This window comes from Stegastes partitus, unplaced genomic scaffold (assembly GCF_000690725.1).
Source record: "Stegastes partitus isolate 25-593 unplaced genomic scaffold, Stegastes_partitus-1.0.2 Scaffold1518, whole genome shotgun sequence".
Lineage (NCBI taxonomy): Eukaryota > Metazoa > Chordata > Actinopteri > Pomacentridae > Stegastes > Stegastes partitus.
The window spans coordinates 103,831-110,728 of record NW_007579249.1 but is presented as its reverse complement, the minus strand read 5'-3'; the positions used below and the strand labels follow the sequence as shown (position 1 = coordinate 110,728).

The following is a 6,898-nucleotide window of genomic DNA, read 5'->3' as shown; positions in this document are numbered from 1 at the left end:
CAGTCAGGCAGCTCTCAGTCCGTCTGTTGTCAGTGAAATCAGATGTGAAGCTGAGCTGAAGACATGATGACAGCTGATCTCAAGTCTTTTCCTTCATCATTTCTTTTTATTTTCTGACAAACACAGTCATCCACAAATCCATGGAAAGCGCCGGTTACCTGAGAAACATCATCAGAGACAGATTCAGCTCTTCAATCTGCAGCATTACAAAAAACCTGAACACAAACCAGAAGTCCAACTTAAGCCTTTCAACCCTGTAGCCCGCTATACCGGTCTGCAGCTTTCACCCCGTCCACCCTGCAGACCGGTATAGCGGGCTTCGTATATATGACAACTTTCTGTAACATTCATGTTGACTGGCTATCAGTGGGAATCCCCGCATGTGAACAAGCGATTCAGTGATGAAATACATTATGCAAATAATAATAATAACAACAATAATGATAATAATAATAACTATAATAATAATAATTGCGTACAGGGTTCTCGCCAGCGTCACAACAGAGTAACGACCCATTATGCTGCTGCCTGAAAAAATTTTGCTGCAAATTGGGCCGATACTTTGTTTTCGAGGGAACGTAACGGGAAAATATATCACAAGAGCTGATGGAGTTTCACTACAGTTGTCTTTGCTGAGTGTTTTTCACGAGTGTAATCGCTACTGCCCGTTTGCAGCAGCAAAGACCCAACCACCACCCCCAAACCCCCCCCCGGGATGACGGTGACGATGACTTTCCCCCCAATGTAAAACACCAAATACACAATTCAGAAACAACAACAACAAACAACAACAAAGAGAAAGAAGTAAAAGAAAGAAACATGTTGAACCATGATCCTGTTGATCTCTAACTGCTCTGTTCTACTGTCACAGAGACCTTCACTGGTAACATCTTCACTTTATCATCAGTGAAAATGAACGGAAACATCTTCTGGGTGAAAGTGTGATTGAAGGTGTGTATGTGTGTTTTAGTATCAAGATCAGAGAACGACAACTTTCCTCTGTTACAGTCCAGATTCACTCTGATCCTCTGGAGCTTCTTCTGCACTGAGTGACGAGTGGAGTCATCTGGTGGTGACTATGCTGAGTATTTACCTTCATCGAACCCTATTCTCCATAGTCCATACTGTTTGTCTCCCTTCCTCTGAACAGACTCTTCTCTCACACCCAGGTTCCAGTATCTACTGTCTCCAACATCAACATTCCAGCTGTGAGTCCCTGAGTTGAAGCCTTCAGAACCCAGAACAGAGGACCATTTATCAAACCTCTCTGGATTATCAGGAAGCTTCTGTTCATCTCCTTTTGTCACTCTGGTCAGATCTTCAGACAGGATGAGTTTTGGATGTGCAGTGTTTGGGTCCAGAATCAGAGGAGTGTAGGAGACCATGTCCTTCATGTTGTTCCAGATGTTGAAGCTCAGGTTGCCCAGATGTTTGGCCTGGTCTATGAGAGCTCCTGAGGGCAGCTGTGGATCCTCCATCAGGGGGCAGCGCTGGACTCTTTCCACTGCAGCCTTGTAGTTGTGCAGGAATGAGACGTCTTCAGCTCTCAGCTCGTCCTCTGTGGCTCTGACTGTGTGTGAAAGATCTGCTATGTCTCTGCTCAGAGCCTCCATCTTCTCCTTCATCATCCNTCCTCTCCGCTCCTTCTCGTTTGTTTTCCTCATAAATGTGTTTGTATCGGCTCACAGTCGCGCCTTCTGCTGTCAGCTTGCAGGTAAAATGAGACGTCTTTGAGCATCGGTGCCTCGTAGCGTCAGGCAGTTTGGGGTAAAGTAAAAGTACTCCATTACAACCCTACGACTTGACTAAAAGCACGATGTATGTTGCAGTAAAAAAAAAGTCCTGTTTCGGTTCCTGTGACTGACATATTGTGAGATAAGTTTATGAAGGTCACCGATTGAGCTGCTGCACGTTTAAACTGCTTTATATCCGGTTTTATGAAGAGAAAAGAGGGAAAACATCTGAGAGATTCAAACAGGATTCACGAAGGACAAGATAAAATAAACCCACAAATGTCATGAACTCACAAATGCTTGACTCAGTAGGTTCAGGCAAAAGACAGGTTTAATGGCAGTCAGGGTTCGGTACACAGGAAATCAGTCCAACAGGCAGAAGTATCCAAGAATCGGCGGGCAGAGGCAAGGTCCAAAAAGCAGAAACAAGGTCGTGATCAACCAGACTGTGACTTAACTTGAATAACGCTGGTACGAGGACTGTGAAGTGCAACGAACTGGCGACGAGACAGTGAGACACACAGGGCAAAATACACGAGGTAATGAGGGTAGATGGGAAACAGGTGCGGGGAGGTAATCAGGGAACAGGTGAGACAGGACAGGTACAGGAAGTAAAACTAGAACAGAACATCCAGTGAAATGATTTCAAAGTAAAACAGGAAAGACGAGACAGAATGTGCAGACATGAACAGAAACTTGACAGACATGACAACAAATCCGTTTCCACGTTTTCTCTGATCTGTGTTTTGGGTGAGACGTTGGCTGACTGGAACATTTGTCGAAACTAGTGAGAACTTTAAAGGAACAATCTCTATTTAGGCCACGTTCAGACATAGCCGAGTGTTTGCAAAAGAGCTGCCAGACCTATAGGGGGCAGTGTAACGAGAAGCGTAAAGCCATGCTAGCCAATAAGAATCCTGGAAAAAAACACAACAACGAACGATGCGAACTACTTCCTGTTGCTTCAACAATGATGGCGCGAGGGTCGTTTGTTTGGACCGACAGAGAAGCTCCTCCAATAATAGAACATTTCTGAATGTAAGTGCAAACAGGCCAAAAGCGTTGCACAAACGTAAAATCCATCCGTCCATCATCTCTACACCTTAATTCTCACTAGGGTGGTGGGGGGCTGGAGTCTATCCCAGCTGACTCAGGGTGAAGGCAGGTTCACCTGGACAGGTAACCAGTCTATCACAGGGCTNACACACTGGCTGCTGATGATCCAGACAGAAGAGTTTGAGTTTCTCAGAGTGCAAACTGCAGAGAGACTCTGAAGATCTCTGAGCTCTCTGCTGCCGGAAGGAATCACACTGATTCTTTAAATCCAGGCTAAGAGGTGGTTGTTCTTTTGAAGATCTTCTCTTACAGACTGGACAGTCATGTGCTGGTTTCTCTCTCCACCATCTCTTCAGACAGTCTCTACAGAAGCTGTGGCTACATGACAGAAGAACAGGATCTGTGAAGACGTCATGACAGACCGGACAGCAGAGATCCTCCTCTGATCTGGAAGCCATTTAGTCTGTGAGTGAAGCTGAAAACACAGCAGACACAGAGTCCAGTGAGTCACTAAGTTCTCTGAAACCTCCTTTGACTCTGACCCAGCGAGCAGCGAATGTTCCCACAACTTTGGCTAGCATTCCCTATAAGTTCTCTTACAGGTTAAAAAAAATAAATAAATAAAATAAAATTAATGTAATGTTCAAAGAATATTATAAAACATTAGTATTTCAACTAATGTCCCTGTATTGTTATCTGTTGACAAAGATAGAACGTTTTAGGTGCAATGTTCTAAAGATGTTTTGGGCATCATAGAATGCTCCTCTATAAAACATTACCACAATGTTACATGATAACAAAGGAAGGATGTTCTCCAAGAAACTTTCTGAAAATGTTTTCAGAATATTATTAAATCTTCAGACTACATTGTTATTTGTAAAAAGGAAACAAAAAACATTCTTACAATGTTATATGATAATGAAGGAAGAACATTCTTTAAACCACATTTTGCCCTGTAACCTGTGGGTCATTGTGTGTGACACTTCACCCACCTTGCTTGGGGTGAATGCGTATGAATGGACTGTTTTTAGGGATCGTTCTCCCGGAACATTCTCGGAACTTAAAGAAAACTTCCCGCTGAAAACATTGCAACAACGTTCCAGCCAACATTCTAAGAATGTTCTAAGAACTAAAAAGTTCTACCTGGGGAGTGTTGTTTCTGCTCAGACTCACCTTCAGTGTCAGCAGCTGGAAGCAGCAGTGTTGTAGCTGAAGCTCGGTCCGATCGTCTGAGCGTCTCTTTACTGATTAATAATCACAAAGTGTTTCCTGGTTTGTGTGAGGTGAGCCAGGTGAGGGGCGGAGCTTCCTCATACCTCTCCTCCTGCCTCACCTGGTTTTCAGCGTCTGCTTCATTCCACAACAATGATTAAATCCAGGACTTGTCAGCTGTAATGTGCAGCAGCGTGTTGCAACAGTCTGAATCCAGCTTCAGGTTGTCTTTTGTCTATTTTTTGGTGATGTGAGGATATTCATTCTTTTGGTTGAGTGAACTTTACTCTGGGTGACTTCTTTACTTTACTTGAGTTGTGGGATCATTGGGAAAATCTGGACTAAAATCACTTTCAGCAGATTGATGCCGTTTGAACAAAAACAATCTCAGGAACTATTAAAGATAAAAAGCTGTAAATCTTTAGTTCTTTATCATCGTGACACTGATTCAGGATCTGTTCTACTTGGATTATGTTGTTCTTAGTATTCTATATGTTTAGTTTTGTATTATTGTGTCATTCAGCTACATGTGGTTCAGAAAGTATCACTAGTTAACTTCTGCATTATCAGTACTTCTGTTAATATGAGCTCAAAGATGGAACTTCTCATGACTGCTGTTTTTTTTTTGGTCATATTTCAATTCACTCATAATCAGACAATATTTGATGAACTTGTCCAATAGTTCAGATTCTAAATCAATGACATGATGATGAATAACAGGTCATCATGGACGCTGGGTCGGAGAGGACGCTGGCGTGGTTAGCCTCTGCAGCTAGCTAACGCTGGAGACTGCGCAAGGTGACGTCATACTTCCTGTTTCCTGTTTGTGGCCTACTGTGTGCTTGTGTCTGCAGCTGTTTGTTAACTCTTATTAAAACAGTCAGTTTTGGTTCTAAACACTAAAACCCATCTAGACGGTGAATTAAACTACTGTACAGGCTGCTCCTAAAGCGCTTGTGTCCAAACCGCTCCACAGCTCGTAATACAGCTTGGTGTTTGGACCCGCTAGCCTAGCAGCTAACTAGCTAGTCATGGCTTCTGTCTCTGTCCTGCTCAGTGTGCCTCATGTTTAGCTACTCGCCCGCCTCATTTAGCAACAATGGTACATGTAAAAAATGTAGTTTGTTCATAGCTGTGGAGGCGCAGCTCAGTGAATTAGAGGCACAGCTCCGTACCGTGTTAAAACCGCTAACAGTAGCAGCTAGCCAGCCCCCCGTAGTCGGTACGGAGCTACCTAGCTTAGCTCCTGCTAGCCGCCCCCCTACAGTTCCCGAGCAGCCGGGAAGTCAGGCGGGTTGGGTGGTGGTCCGTAGGAAGCATAGCCCAAAGCAGAAGCCCACGGAGCACCACCCACCCCCTGTTCACGTTTCTAACCCACTCAGCAACACACCTGCTGAGGACAGGACTCTGGAAGCTCCATGGTCAGAAACGTGAAGCTAGAGACACCAGCGACCATCGTCAAATGCATTCCTGGGGCCAGAGGGCGACATTGAATCCTATTTAAAACTGCTGGCTAAGGATGAGCGTAAACGCAGTAAGATTGTTATTCACGTCGGCGGTAATGACACCCGGTTACGCCAATCGGAGGTCACTAAAATTAACGTTGAGTCGGTGTGTGAATTCACTAAAACTATGTCGGACTATGTCGTGTTCTCTGGACCCCTGCCCAATTTGACCAGTGACGACATGTTTAGCCGCATGTCGTCATTCAATCGCTGGCTGTCGAGGTGGTGTCCAGAAAACAATGTGGGCTTAACAGACAATTGGAAAACTTTCTGGGGAAAATCTGGTCTCATGAGGAGAGACGGCATACATCCCACTATGGATGGTGCGGCTCTCTTATCCAGGAACATGGAGACATTTATTAGAAAACCAAACCCCTGACAGTCCAGAGGTGAGACCAGGAAGCTTCTGTGCTGCTTCTCTCTGGCCGTCACCCTCCCAGTGTCCTATAGAGACTGTGTCTGCCCCCTGACCACCCAGGTTCTATAAGTCTAACTTTAACAACAGAAGGGCTGTTCACAACAACCTTCTCCAAATTAATACAACTCCATCAGAATCAACAAACAGGACCATTAAATGTGAACTGTTAAATATTCGATCTCTCTCATCTCAGTCTCTTTTAGTTATTGATCTGATAACAGCTCATCATATTGACTTCATGTGTCTGACTGAAACCTGGTTATGAAGAATACATCAGTCTGAATGAATCAACTGCCCCCAGTCATGTTAATGTTCATGTACCTAGAAGTACAGGCAGAGGGGGAGGAGTGGCAGCAATCCTCCACTCAAACCTATTAATCAACCAGAGACCAAAACTTAGTTATAATTCGTTTCAAAGCCTTAGTCTTAGTCTCACTCACTTGAAGTGGAAAGCACAAAAACCAGTCGACCAGAATAAAGAGTGGATTGAAGACGGCGAGCTTCAAAGTGGCTGTTTTTGCACCGAAACAGCCAAAAAAATTGAACTCTTTCTGTCCTTTGACGCCTTCGTACAAGGAACCAGAAGTAAAACTAAACCTGCGGAGAACGTTTAGCTGCGAGCCTCAGCTGAAGCCAACTTCCTGTTTGCTGACGTTTGAAAAAGCACAACCTGAAGATGTGACCTGGTGTGACCGAATAGCTCCGATCTAACCCGACACTGACACAACACCACAAGAAGGAACGGTTCAATGCCACCNATACCTCTCCTCCTGCCTCACCTGTTTTTCAGCGTCTCTTTCATTCCACAATGATTAAATCCAGGACTTGTCAGCTGTAATGTGCAGCAGCGTGTTGCAACAGTCTGAATCCAGCTTCAGGTTGAACAGAATGAAATATGAATAATTGTTTGCTGTCAGTCTGCTGGTTCTGGAGGCTCCTGTAACGAGCTCAGATGATGTTGTGGTGATCGCAAA

The 6,898-nt window shown here is 44.4% G+C and overlaps 1 pseudogene; it reads right to left on the bottom strand.

Annotated features, from left to right (window-relative positions):
- Positions 1–728: 728 nt before the first annotated feature.
- LOC103371047 (nuclear factor 7, brain-like) lies at positions 729–1,664 on the bottom strand (annotated as a pseudogene).
- Between the last annotated feature and the right edge of the window lie 5,234 nt (positions 1,665–6,898).